Below are 14154 nucleotides of genomic sequence, written 5' to 3'. Positions count from 1 at the left end.
TAGCTTTACTGGGGTTGAATTTGGGACACTGGAAGCCCACGCGCTTTAGGGATGCTATGCATGTTCAGTACAGGATCTCAGACCTCCTGACCTCCGGCTTGGGGAAGTTTGTGTGACCTGGGCCTTGTTGGCCTCTAGAGGGAACATCTGTGCTTGCTAGGCCGGTCGCTGTTAGAGGAATGCATCAAGAGACCATCCAGAGCCCCGAAAGCAGCTTTGTCTCTCGTATGACTCATATCTCAATCCTACTTTGGTGGCTTTCCTTCCATAGGGGCACCACTATTTCTTCTCACCTTTTCTTCTAAATCAAAAGGGAGTATATAATATGCAGAAAGACTAGGAAGTAGACTGGTACAAATCCAGGTTACTATCTGGCTTGAAAATTGCCACCTTTGAACTACTGGCCCAGTTTTCTTTAAATATAAAGACCTTTAAACTAGACTTAGGAATTTGTTCTTTGGACCCCATATTACAGTTTTAGGTAAGTTTTATAGCATTGCTGTCACAAGCCTTGTCATTGACTAAGCATACTTCTCGCTCATACTTGATCATTCTTTACAAAAGAATGTAGCACACATACCTGGGCTCCCTGGGGAGCAAGCCATTAGCTGGATGTTCATGGCAGGTGTGTGTATGTGTGTGTCAGGGGGTGACTCTCCAAAAGTGCTGTCTGTAGGAGGGACAGGGACAAAGCAGGACCGGGTGAGGAAATGGTGGCCCTGTGCCTCCACCAGCAACTCCTGCACAAGCTCCAGGACCCCACAGTTACTGAGAACTGCTCCAAGTTTAGAGAGAATGAGTTTTTACATTAGTGCCAGTCAGTCCTTTCGTGAAAGCTGCTCTGAGAAGAGGATTTGACCTGAGGTGACTGTCTTTAGCTGAAGCAAGGCCAAGTAACATACATAGATAGACCCTTCCAGTGCTAAAGGCGATGGGGAATTACATGCCGGTGCCTACCACTGCCTGTCACATTTATCACTCTAGGTGTCATTAAATAGATACTGTATGTATAACCAGGGTGGACTAACATTTATGGACCTGGAACAGAAAAGCCATGTTTCCATAGCACACACAAGCTCACGTGTGTGTCCATATGAATACATATTTATCCATGATCTGTTTCACTTTATTGAGCAAATGTCTGCTATGTCAAAACATCACTGATTTGATTGGTCAGAACAGCCCCAGTGGAGCATCTCTCTTCAGGGTCTGCTAAATACATAGATTGTGGGGACAATAGACTGTAACGGCACCCCAGGAGCTCTTCTGCACCATCATCTCCAAGAGCCTCTGTGTGCACAACACACACACACATACACACACACACACACACACACACACACTGTGAGCATCCTGCCAGCAGAAGGCTGAGTTTCCATCCTAAATTAGCTTTTCCCACCAAGAACACCAGCCGGCCCCATCTGTGCCGGAGCACCAGTGTGATTAGATCATATTATGGTAAATTCCTTACCACACTTTATTGTTCTGATAATTCTAAGTATTTTTGTTGTGAAAATCCCAGGCTGAATTTCAATCACTCTGCTTATAAATGTCCTAGAGCTAACTAAGCTCAGGGCATCTGGCTAAGGGAGAGGTGAGGCAGGGTAGCCCTCTTAATGAATGGTCTGTGGTGCATTTGACCTATGAATGGACTCAGCGATTGGCTGGAGAATGTTCTTGTGTGGGCATCATGTCAGGTTGCAGTGCTCAGAAATGGGCAGGCTTCACAGGCATACACATGTGGCTTGAGCCACCACCCTCTGGAAACTGCTTGAGAAAGATTTTGGCCCTCAGCAGATGACAAAGTGAGCCACAGTGACATAAAGACCACACTTTACCTGTATCTGAAGTACATGGGCTGTGACTGAAAGTACAGAGTAGAAGAGGGAGTTTTTTGGTGGAGAGCCTGTTCATGGTCCTGGGTTTGCTGAAATCTGATAAAACCAAACCATTCAACTACCACCACCACCACCACCACCACCAGGCCCCTTATATGAGGGGATGGAAGGGATTTTTACATCTTACCTGGTAGAAAGGAAGGCACTTCCTGACATTTCGGACTTAGAGCAAAAAACGGATTTGAGTCTTGGTGCTTCTCATCCGAAGACTATTTTCACATAGACAATTGTATCTGATTCAGTTAGCAACTTTCTATGATAGTTTTAATCCTAGGACATACAAAAGAACTTGTGTATTGACTGTCCCAAACCTTTGATGGCACAAGGAAAAGCTAGACATAGAGCAGCATGAACCTCCTGCTTTCTGTCTCCACAGTGCCTTGTCCCTGCTTGGCTATTCTTTGGCTCTGGGTTCATAAACAGAAGGTTGAATGATGCAGATATACATCTGTCTGTCTGTCTGTCTCTCTCTCTTCCTCCCCCCCCCCCCCCCCCCCCCCGTGTGTGTGTGTGTGTCTTAAAAGGCAACTGTTGCATTTTTCCAAGCATAGGTCCTTGTTTCTTGCCTGACTTTGCAAAGCTCAGCCCATCAGCACCGCAGTGTATAAAGCTCCCTTCTAATTGGGGAAGGGAAACAGTAAGCGGGCTCTGCTGCTCATGGTCAGTTGCTACAGCTTCTTGTTATTTCTACAGCTGATTCAGATATTTACTGTTGCATGACCAGGTAAGCATAATCAAAAGATCAATGCAGCCATACAGCAGTAACTGAAATGGGGCTGAGAGGAAATTATTTAGCAAACAGCAGAATGACTGAACTCCTTATACAGACCAGTGGGATTTTACTGTTTTCAAATCAAGTATATGCAGAACCAATTGATTGCGATTATTGTCTTTGCAGTTTGACTAGTGTGATCAGTTGCAGTGTTTTCTATGTTTCCTTTGCTCCCAAAACTATACTATGGAGGAATGTAAACCACAGTGGAAATTTCACAGGAAGGGGCAGAATCTATGATCACCTTTGTTTGCAAAGGAGAGCAGCAGTCAGTTCAAAAGACATTGAATGATTCTTTGAACATGATAAACAATACTTAAAAAGTGCTTTAGGCTCCAAAAATACTATCTGTTACATACAGTGTGTCTCTCTTGATCTGTCAAGGATATGGGCTTTGCTGTCCCTGTTTCTTGGTTGGGAAGCAAAGGCCAGCTAAGACCTTACCCCAGCATGTCTTCTCTCATCATCTTGTTTGTTTTCCGCACCTGCAGAAGATGGAGAGGGAAGTTTTACTTAGAAATTAAACCAAGGGGTATATCACACCTCCAAAACATACAATTTACTGAACATGTCAGGAGCATGCTACATAAACACGTGTTCCTGGATGTTTTTTGAGATGAACATATATAGTTATACTTAAAGAATGTACACAAATCAGAAGCTCTATACAATTTGAAAAAAGCAATGAGGCTTTATTAGTGCTGCATTTTGCATTTGAACCAGCAGCACTGGGCAGCTCTGTGTGCTGTGTGTAAACTCTGGCTGAATGCAACCATTACCTTCTTTCTTTCTTCCCTGTTGTCAGGGCTATTTCATTGGTTGCCTAGCTACTGGTTTAAGGCTTAATTCATTAAAAAACAAAAAACCAAAAAACAACAACAAAAAAAAAACCCTTACTTGGTTGTGTTTCTTATTTCTTCTGCACTCTCACTGGGAGGAACGGTGAGGACTGGTACAGGGTTTCAGGACTCACGATGCTTTTTAAGAACAGAGGTGAGGGTCTGGGGCAGATAGGAAGCTTTCAGTTTTACTTACAAGTATCTAGGTCAAAATGCAAAATCTAGTTATCACTTCTAGTAAATGTGTTAAGACTCAACACAGTCAGGTAGTGGTTTTGTGCCCAGCTCTGGAGGAGCTATTATCTGGGCAATGTATAGAACATAGAACATACTTATTAATTAAGCCCCTCACTAGGGCAGGCACTTTTTTTTTTTTTTTTTGGTTTGGTTTGTTGAGACAGGGTTTCTCTGTATAGCCTTGGCTGTCCTGGAACTCACTTTGTAGACCAGGCTGGCCTCGAACTCAGAAATCCGCCTGCCTCTGCCTCCCGGCGGGCAGGCACTTTCTAGGCCTTCATCCTTGTAGATCTAACCTTTCTCCTGCCAGGGTGTCATCAACCCTTGAGGTTTTAGGGCCCTTCCACATTTCTGAAAATTATTAAAGACTTCAAAGACTTTGAATTTGTATGATCTATACTCCATGGATGATAACAACCAACATCCATCATATTAGATATTAAAACTGAAACATCAGAATACTTATTTAACACAGTAGCAAATTAATTAGTTATCAATGTTAGTAACATTTTTAACACTAACCATGCTATGTAAAGCAAACATATCATGTGGACAGCATTGTTTTTAATGTTTACAGTCCCCTTTAGTGCCTGACTCACTTTGGAAATAGGCTCTCTTTCTCTGCTTTGTCACTAAAATTTTATCCTTAGTCATGTAACATTTTGAGCACAATTGTGTGTATAATAAAGAAAGGAAAGGAAAGGAACAAATAATGTCTCAGTATGATTGTGGAAAGAATTTTGGCATACTGGATCCTCTAAGGGGCCCGTGAATTTTCAGAGCAGGGATTGTGAGCTGTTCTAGGTTGTACCATACACCTATCTGCATCAGTGACTGAGTTGCATTCACCTTAATTTTAAAACATCTTCTATTCAAACATCATAAGTATTTAGCAATAAGTACAGTTTTGAGATTTAGTCCTCTTAGAGTTAAGGGAGAAAAACTGTTAACAGAACTATATGGTTTGCCTTAATGCAGAAAAAAGTCATTAGGAGTGATTTGCAGTGGTACAGGTAAATAAGAACTACAGGGAAGAGGGCTACTGGGAAAAGAAAACCAAGGACAACAACTGGAAAGAAACCAAAGTAGACATGTGAAGGTGAGACGAAGTCCTGTAACAGTGTAGGAGGATAAGCACACAAGCAGTTTTGATGTTCATGTTTGTTTAATTGCTAATGGGGTCTCTCATAGATTTCTGTGTTTGAATGCTTGGCCATAGGGAGTGGCACTATTAGGGTGGCTTCTAACCACTTAGTACAGGCTCTCGCCTTATACCTGACGGAAGTGAGGCAGAAAGGACTGGAGCTATTGCCTACTCCAAAACGAAAGGCGTTGGGAAAGGGTACAAGACCCAGCTCCCCAGCATTTGGGCCAGTGTGCATCCCAGGTCTCAGGACAGCATCTATTTCCTAAGGTCACAATGATAGTGAGTCTCAAGTTTTCATAGTATGACTTCAGTCTAGTCTTCCTCTGTTACATGCACATATGATAAATGGTACACACACATATATAGTATATGAAATATATATATCTATCTATATATGTATATCTATATATAGATATATAAAGTATATATTATATGCTGTATAATGCCTCATTAGAGTTAAAGTTCAAAGGACACATTTTTTTCTAGGCATGTTTATTTAGTACACAATAAGCACTTAGTAGCATATGAAGTGATTTAAGTTTATGCCAATAACAGAATTTTTTTACATCCATTTTATATGACATTTTAGTTCTCACTAGTTCACACTTGTTCAAGGTTTACAAAAGTCTTTCTGGCAGTAGCCAGGTGAGTAACACTAGCTCTCTTCTTTACCTGAGGAGATTCCTCTGGCAGTTGCAGTTTTGAGACTATGAGGATGTCAGTGTTTAGTCTTCAAAGCATTTTTGTTGTTGTTGTTGTTTTTGTTGTTTATCAACAGTTGACCCTCACAGCCCTCCTTACAGATAATTTCCTATCATTCCGCTTTGCAGGTAAAAATGAGGTTCCAGGAGATGAAATCATTAGCTGATCTGCGTGTAGGAAGCAAGGAAAGTGACGCTTTTCACAGTCATGGTTTCATAGCCAACATCTTTTCTATTGTAGCAGATAGACTTCGTCACTTTTCAATGTCAGGCTCTACTATGTATCCAAGTGATCCCTAAACAGTCTTTGTCTCTGTCTCTTAGTGTGTGTGTGTGTGTTGACCCAGATATACATGTGAGGCTGCTTTACCATGAAATATTATGTCTATCTGTGTTTACGTCTGATTCTGTTCAACTCTCTGGATGGTGGCGACTGTTGCTTTGTTTGATCATTTTCAGTTGGTGGGTCTCAATCCTGCCTTTGTAGTAGTGAGAATTCTACAATAGATGTGACCTTCTTTCCTTCCTGGCTCCCCTTTCAGCTTTGTCTTGAATCTGGTTGTCCCAAATGTACCTTCAGGAACACTCTGGCAAAGGTTCACTTTTAGCTAAGATCCAGTTTGTAATCTTGACATTTGCAACTAAGATTAGAATTTCCCAAAGCACTGTCTTCCTGCTATGGAGAGAAATGCTTGCTTTTATTTTTGGTACAACCCTGATTTGCCCTTTATGTCTTTTTATAAATAAAGTCAACAGCACTGGCTCTAAAGAAACACAAAGAGTGTCTTATGACACACACTGCCCACTAGCCCTAGCTCACATATCTTCTTGGCTGCCAGTCCCAGTAACTCCTACCAAAGATCATTTGAATTTGTTTTATTATGGAGAATCAGCATAGTTTTTATGAAAAAGAGAAATCTTAAGTTTGGGATTTTATTCTATGTTGATAGTAAGCTATCAACATTAGAATCAACCTCAGTTTTTCTGCCTCTAAAATAGAAACAATTTTAAAGAAATAATTTCATGAATTCATGGTTTGAAAAGCCACATTGACCTATCAAGAACTTCTCAGTGCTAGGGGTTAAAGCTCGGTGATAGACTTGCATGGCATGTGTGGGACCCTGGGTTTGATCCCCAGCATAAGCAAGGGGGAGGGACTTTGGTGATAGACTTGCATGGCATGTGTGGGACCCTGGGTTTGATCCCCAGCATAAGCAAGGGGGAGGGACTTTGGTGATAGACTTGCATGGCATGTGTGGGACCCTGGGTTTGATCCCCAACATAAGCAAGGGGGAGGGACTTTTTGTCCTTTTACAAGTATGAAGTCCCATACTAAATTGGTAACACCTCTGTAGATGAGTTTAAAGCAGATTTAGTCTTTTGTATTCTAGACCACTGATGTAGTTGCTGTAACATAATATCCTTAGGTCTAGTCTAACATCATCAGTGGAAGAAGGAACAAAACATCTTTAAATAAGTCCAGAGTGAAGTCAGAGTCTCTGCTCTGGTCTAATGAATGCTCCATTCACTTCAACCATGTGGCCTTACACCTTGGCCTGTTACTTTCGAGTGCCTTTGTTTACTCACTGGGAAGGCAAACATGATAAATACACAAGGCTGTGGGCAAGAGTGAAGAACATTCTGTGTGGGGTAAGGTGGGTGAGTGAATCTGACTGCCTCATGTTTTCCAGCACTAAAGCTTTGCAGAGAGGTGGTCAGGAAGTGTTTCTCATCTGATGAGCAGTGTGTCCTAGAAAGACTACAGAGAGATCCAGATGAACACCCCCCCCCCATGTAGATATGCCAGGACATGGGCATTTGTCTTCTCATGGGGCAGTAATGAGGACCAGGCTCCAAGACAGGGTGTGAGGTTCCAGGAGTCTTGAATAAGGAGTCTGAGGGAAAGTAAGTGATTGGCCATGACTGAGCAAGAGAGGAAGGGGTGAAGGAGAGAGAGAGAGGGAGAGAGAGAGAGAGAGAGAGAGAGAGAGAGAGAGAGAGAGAGAGAGAGAGAGAGGAGACAAAGGAGGAGAAAGGAAGGTAACAGTGGCTGAGGTAAAGAATATTTCCCCAGATAAATAAACTTTCAGACAATGAACTTGTTACATAGCAACTAATAAGTTATTTTTTCCAAGCAAGACAATGGTAGGCATGTGTGGCTGTAAACAGAAACGAAAAGCTGAAGTAATTAGCATGGTTTGTGGGCATTTATGACTAATAAGTTGTCTGGGGCAAGAGTCTCAGTCTCCTATCAGAAAACCCTGGCAAAGCCCTTATTTTCTGCTGTCCTCTCTCAAGAGAAAAACTGAGAACCCACCACTTCCTCCTGTGGTCGCCTTCCTAGCCCCACTGTGTCTCACTGTTTTGGTAATTCAAAGGAAGAGCCCTTGTCCTAATCTCCTCCATGCTCTTCCCTGACACTGAATCTAAAATCCTGATTCATTAGGTATGTGCTCATGAGCAGAAATGACTTCACTGTTCCTCCGCCCCACTGAAGCTGTAGTTTCCTTTCAGGGGTCTCCAGGTATGTGTGTGTGTGTGTGTGTGTGTGTGTGTGTGTGTGTGTGTGTGTGTTGTTCTCCAGGGAATACAGACCTTATATAAGTGTACCTCTTGCCAGGCTCCAGAGGGCTTTGCAGTCAGAAGTCCTATTTGCTCTGCCTCACTGCTGGCTCTTGGTGGGTGAGGTGTAGCCTGTGCTCTGCTCTGTCTATGCCTCCACATGTGTATGGGGGTGTATTCCTCTTTCTCTGATCTGTTCCCTAAGCCCTCTGCTGCCCTTCTCCTCATCTGTCTTCTCCCTATCTCCCTACCTCACTCCCACCACAAACTTAAGCTTGCTGCAGTTAGAGTGCAGTGTCTGACTACTGGTGATTTTTCTCCAAACTCTTGCAATGGAAAGAGGCAATTGCTGGTTCTAGGTTGTTCTGGTGAAGTGTTACCATATGAAACGAACGTGTCTCCTTGTACAGCCTGTGACTTTTGTAGCAACACATACATGGGAGCTCTAGCTTGTGCATCCTGTGAAAGATACCCTAAACAACAAAGGAATTACTTCATGAGGAGGAGGTTGCACAGTAAGGGTGTGGAGGGTGTACAGACTTGAGCAGAAGCTAAGATTTGTTTCCTTTATTTAAATGGCGAATGCTAAGGGCATGAAGTCTCCGCCTTGGGAAGCTTCTGGAATTTAAATTGATGAAGTCAGTGCTGAGTGGCAGAGCTTTGGAAGTTGACATGGATAGCCATCTTGCTGATGGCCTGATCTATGCCTACAACAAAGTGAACTCTTGGAAATGAAGCCATGCACAATAGCAGGAGGGATTGAGGCTAGGTGCTAAGGCATGAGGCCTGTTCTCTAGGGGACTCAGGCAAGGCTACAGATACTTAGCCTCCCTCAGAGAGTTCTGAAGCATCAGTAGATTATTGCCTCTAATATGATTTTAGGCACAGGGCTTGATGGTGTGTTTGATGTCACCATGGCTTGGGTAGGGGGCTTTGGTGTCTATGAAGGGGGTCTGGGAAGTGAGGCAGTGGCTTCTACTTAGAAGGGAACTGTGGCCATACTTTGGGCTTACTGCCTGTAGCCTCTTTGGACTGGAATGAGCTTGGCAGCCTTAAGCTGATGCATAAATAAGTAGTGTGTCCTCTCTGGTTTTCCATAAATAAAGCAATTTTTTTGTTTATGATCCTTGTGGGTGGTAGTGGCAAGGAGAGACTGTGGAGAGGAAATGCAGTCCATTTCAAGTAACTCAGCTCTGTTGTGCCCAAGCTCTCTGGTGCTCAGATGACACTGCCCTACCAGCAGCAGTAAGTGAGACCTAAACGTTAGCTAAGCAAGCACACAGACATCTTGACTGTTCTTCATGGGAAGGCTAAGATTTTAAACCAGACAGCTCCTAAATAGATATTCATTTTCAGGCTAGTTTCTTTGGGTCTCAGCCTTTTAATAGTCTGTCCTCAGATCCTAGCACTCACAGGAGAGCAAGCTCTCAAGTCTTGTTTGAATGGCAGGTCTTAACCTGCTTGGTTGAGTTTATTTTAATTAATTAATCAACCAACTTGCTACTTGTTTGGCTATCACCTTATTTATTAAAACTGACTGTTCTAATCAATAAAATTTAAACATGAGTTTATTTAATTGGTTAAAAACAGATTTAGTCCTTTTTTTCCCCTTTTCTTTGGATTACATATGTCAGGGAAGTTTTATAAGAATTAAATTTTACTAGGCATGTTGCATACCGTTAATCTTAGCACCTAGTAGGCAGAGGCAGGAGAACCACTTCAAGTTCAAGGCCAGTCTGATCTACACAGCAAGTTTCAGACCATCAAAGCTACATAGTGAGACTTCTCTCAAAAACAAAAATCAAACACAAAATGGAAGAAGATTCTATTTTTAACACTTCAATAGTTTGTGTAATCATTATTCTCATGGTCTTAGGTCATCGATTGGTCTAAAATTACAGTTAAAAATTGTGCAACCATTTAGAACCTCTGCTAATTACACTATTCCCATTGGAAGTTCGATTTGTTGTCTTTGTCTCCTTGAGACTGTGTAGTCCATTTTAAGAACCCTTCCTTAGCTGGTCTTGGGATTGAGTGGACAACTTCTTTGCCCCTGCTGGTTTTTCGGTTCTCAAGTTTTTGGAGGAGTTGTTCGTGTTTCATTTAGAAAACAGTTTACAGGGATCATGGGTGAAGCACCTTTTCTCACACCCCCCACACCCCCACCAGCTCTTTTTTTAAAATTGGAAGTAATACATTTTAATTTTTCCACTGATGATTTATTTACTTTAAAGCTTCCCCCCTCCTCTCAGTCCCTCCCTCTTACTCTCCTCTGCCCTCCCTTTCTCCCGAGAGAAGGGGGAGGCCTCCCATGATTTTAACCTGCCTCAGCCTATCAAGTTGCACTAGGACTTGACATACCTTCTCCTATTGAGCCTAGACTTGGCAGCCCAGTTAGGAAAAACAGATCCAAAGGCAGGCCACAGTGTCAGAGACAGCCCCTGCTCCTGCTGTTAAAGATTCCACATGAAGACCAAGCTGCACATCTGTTACATATGTGTAGGGGGCCTAGGTTTGTCTCATGCATGTTCTCTGGTTAGTAGTTCATCCCATGTAAGTCCCTATGGACCCAGGTTAGTTGGGTTAGTTAGTTCTGTTACAAGTGTAACAGAATATCATTAATAGTGTCAGGGGTAGGCTTTCTCTCATGGCATGGGTCTCAAGCTGGATCACTCATTGATTGGTCATCAATTTCTGCTTTGACTTTATCCTTGCACACCTTGTAGGAAGGACAAATTGTGGGTCTAAGGTTTTGTGGCTGGATTGGTGTCTTTATCCCTCCAGTGGAAGTCTTGCCTTACTACAGGAAGTGACTATTTTGGACTCCATATTCTTTCTCTATTGCTAGGAGCCTTAGCTAAGGTCACCCTCATAGATGCCTGGGAGTTTCCAGGTTTCTAGATTGAACCAAACCTCCCACCAATTCCAGTTCTCTCTCCCAGATCTCTCTTTTCCATCCTCACCATAGTTGATCCTCCCTGTTCTCCTCCCCACCTTTTCTGCCACTCAGTTCCATCCTTCCATCCACTCCTGATGTCTGTTTTATTTCCCCTTCTCAGTGAGATTCAGTCATCCTGCCTTGAACTCTCCTTGTTAATTAGTTTCTTTGGATCTATGCATTATAATATGGTTATCCTGTAATTTATGGCTAAAGCATACTCATAGATGACAACATACCGTGTTTGACATTCTGGGTCTGAGTTACCTCACTCAAGATGATCTTTTCTAGCTCCATCCATTTGCCTGCCAATTCTATGATGACGTTGTTTTTAATAGTTAAGTGGTATTCTATTGTATAAATGAACCACATTTTCTTTATCCATTCTTCAGTTAAAGGACATCTAGATTGTTTCTAGTTTCTGACTATTACAAATAAAGCTGTACAGTTGCTATATAGTTGAACAAGTGTCCTTGTGGTATGGTAGAACATCTTTTGGGTATATGTCCAGGAGTGCTATAGCTGGATTTTGAGGTAGAATTTTCTGAGAAACTGTCAAATTGATTTCCAAAGTGGTTGTACAAGTTTGTACCCCCGCCAGCAATGGAGGAGTGCCCCCTTTGCTCCACACCCTCGCTAACATGAGCTGTCCCTTGAATTTTTGATCTTAGCCATCTTAGAGTCATAGAATGATGAGTGTAAGATAGAATCTTAAAGTCACGTTGATTTGCATTTCCCTGATGACTAAGAACGTTGAACATTTCTTTAAGTGTGAAGCTTTTTCTAACTTTGCAGAAACAGCTGCCTAAATATATAGAAACATTTGTTTTTTAAAGGAATTAAAATCCCACATTTTAAAGCACCTTACTGTTTAGAGTCTGACCCTGAATGATCATCAGCTGGGACTCAAATTTATGAACTGAATTAGATTCTGTTCCAGTGTTGCTATCACCTTGGTGTTTAAATTGCTGAATCATAATTCTAACAACTGATTTCTGACTTACTAAGAAGTAAAGTTGGTGCAGTCCCAAAATTCATTGTCTCTGCTATAATGTAAAGCATTTCACTCTTTCATTTTTGAGTGTGGAGATGATAACCTTTCCCCCACCCCAATATAATGACAATAAATAAAATACTCCATGCAGGCTATACTTTGAATTAAAAATATTTCAAGTTTGTGTCAATCAGAATCAGTTGCTAAAATCAGGTGGTCTTTATTTGTATCTACTTCATGACTTATTCACATGGTGGATAAGACAGTAATTACTAGCATACCTCTCTGTCTGTGGGCTCTCTGATGACAAACTGCGGATACGTAGAGAGCCTCTAGCTCATTTACATCACATGTGTAATGCACACTAGCTGGGATATTAGCGTTTCAGGTTTGGTGGAGTTGCCTGACACACACAATGATCAGCACATTTTTTGAGACAGCAATAGTCAGAGGAATGTAGCAGCACTGGGGGAACAAGAGGAAGTGGCCTGACATCCTCACATGCCCATCACCATTCCAATCACCCCTGGATCAGGCTGGGTTTCCTCGGTGCCTAACAAATGGTCAGAAATCTAGTAGAGTAAATTACAGAAGCAGGAGCAAGGATAAAAGTCAATTCCTAGGCTTCTTACGCAGTAAGAAGAGAAAATTTTGACTTCAGGGAGAACAAACTGCCCCAAGCTTTGTGGATCTGTACATATGCTTATGTAATTTTCAAAGGAGATGTGCAGCCTTTAACAAATGTGCCGAGCCGCATTTAATCTCAAGCAGGCATTGGATACCACAAAGGGGAAAAAAAGGAAGAAAGAAAAGTCAGGCATGGGAAATTAAAAGAAAAAAAGTTCAAAAATATGCAAAACACAAGTTGCTAATAAAATATTGTCTGCTACACTAATTAACATGCTATTTACGAAGTTTATTCTTAGCATGCTAACGAGAAGATGACAATCCCATAGCAGCTTCCACTCTGATTATTTAGGACTGTAGCAACAGTTCTATCCTGGAAGTCTGTTACAAAGCCATCAGCTTTCTACAGTCCTGTGCAGTATTTCTGAAGAACGCTTACACAGGAATTCAGTCAGAAGCCCAGATGTTTGAAAAGGAGACAGCAGACACACTGTAGCTGTGTTTTAAAGACAGCTCCTTTGCCTCTGCCCTCTTCACAGCTCCCTCCCAATTAAACCTAGCTGTGCTGTTTAGCTTGTACATGTTCCCACGCACATCCTTGTACCCTGTGTTATTATTGCTGACTTGAAACATCCCAACAAGGAACTTCACTCCTATGGACTGAGCTGGGCCATTCTTCCTGGCTTTCAGTCACCTCTTGATACGGAATTGACAGGATTTAGTGCCACACGCAACAAATCACCTGTTAGTCTGTGCAAGCTCCCCCACTCTCCTGGACTCAGCCTTACTCATGTTTGTGTGCCTCTGTGGTCCTACTAAGGCAACCTCTTGTCAAGTGTTGATAGAAAACAAAATGTATTGGCCATTAGTAAAAACTGATAATCCTCTTGAATTTGGTTTCAAAGAAGGGTTGTTCAATGCTCAGGAATTCAAAGAAGCGAGAAAAGCCTAATTTTACTTGCAATAGATTTACACTAAGAAATTTAATGTCTTTGTTAATGAATGCATTTCTGTCTTTATGCAGTTTTTAAAATGTAATGCCTAGAAATAAAGTGTCCTTACGTCAATCTCTTGAATGTCTCCCCTTTGAAGTAATTATGTGAAAAGACTGTGTGTGACAGTATCAGGGACAACTTGTTTAATTTAATTTTATATTTTAGGCTTATTTTTATTTTTTAGACGAGTATTGTGACCCCATTTGGGAATTTTAATTTGTATCTTATTTAGTCTGCAGTGTGACACCAGTTAATTGTGTGCTACTTTGTAGTAACTACATGTTAACTCTGTTGGAAGTAATGGTAATTATACTGTAATTGATACCAGTTCTCCCACAGCTTTGGAAAGCCATACAATTAACACATATCGCCACAGTTGGATACTTTCTTTTGTCCTTTGTGACATACCATCTTGGAGTACTATTTTCAACAAGGTTCCTAAAT

At 41.8% G+C, this 14154-nt stretch overlaps 1 protein-coding gene across 51 annotated transcripts in view; it reads left to right on the top strand.

Moving 5' to 3' along the window:
- Positions 1-14154, top strand: part of Sox6 (SRY (sex determining region Y)-box 6) — a 569905-nt gene that overhangs the window by 501523 nt on the left and 54228 nt on the right. The window lies entirely within an intron of this gene.

This window comes from Mus musculus, chromosome 7 (genome assembly GCF_000001635.26).
Source record: "Mus musculus strain C57BL/6J chromosome 7, GRCm38.p6 C57BL/6J".
NCBI classification, from domain to species: domain Eukaryota; kingdom Metazoa; phylum Chordata; class Mammalia; order Rodentia; family Muridae; genus Mus; species Mus musculus.
The sequence above is the reverse complement of the archived record's forward strand: the minus strand, read 5'-3'. Positions and strand labels throughout refer to the sequence as shown.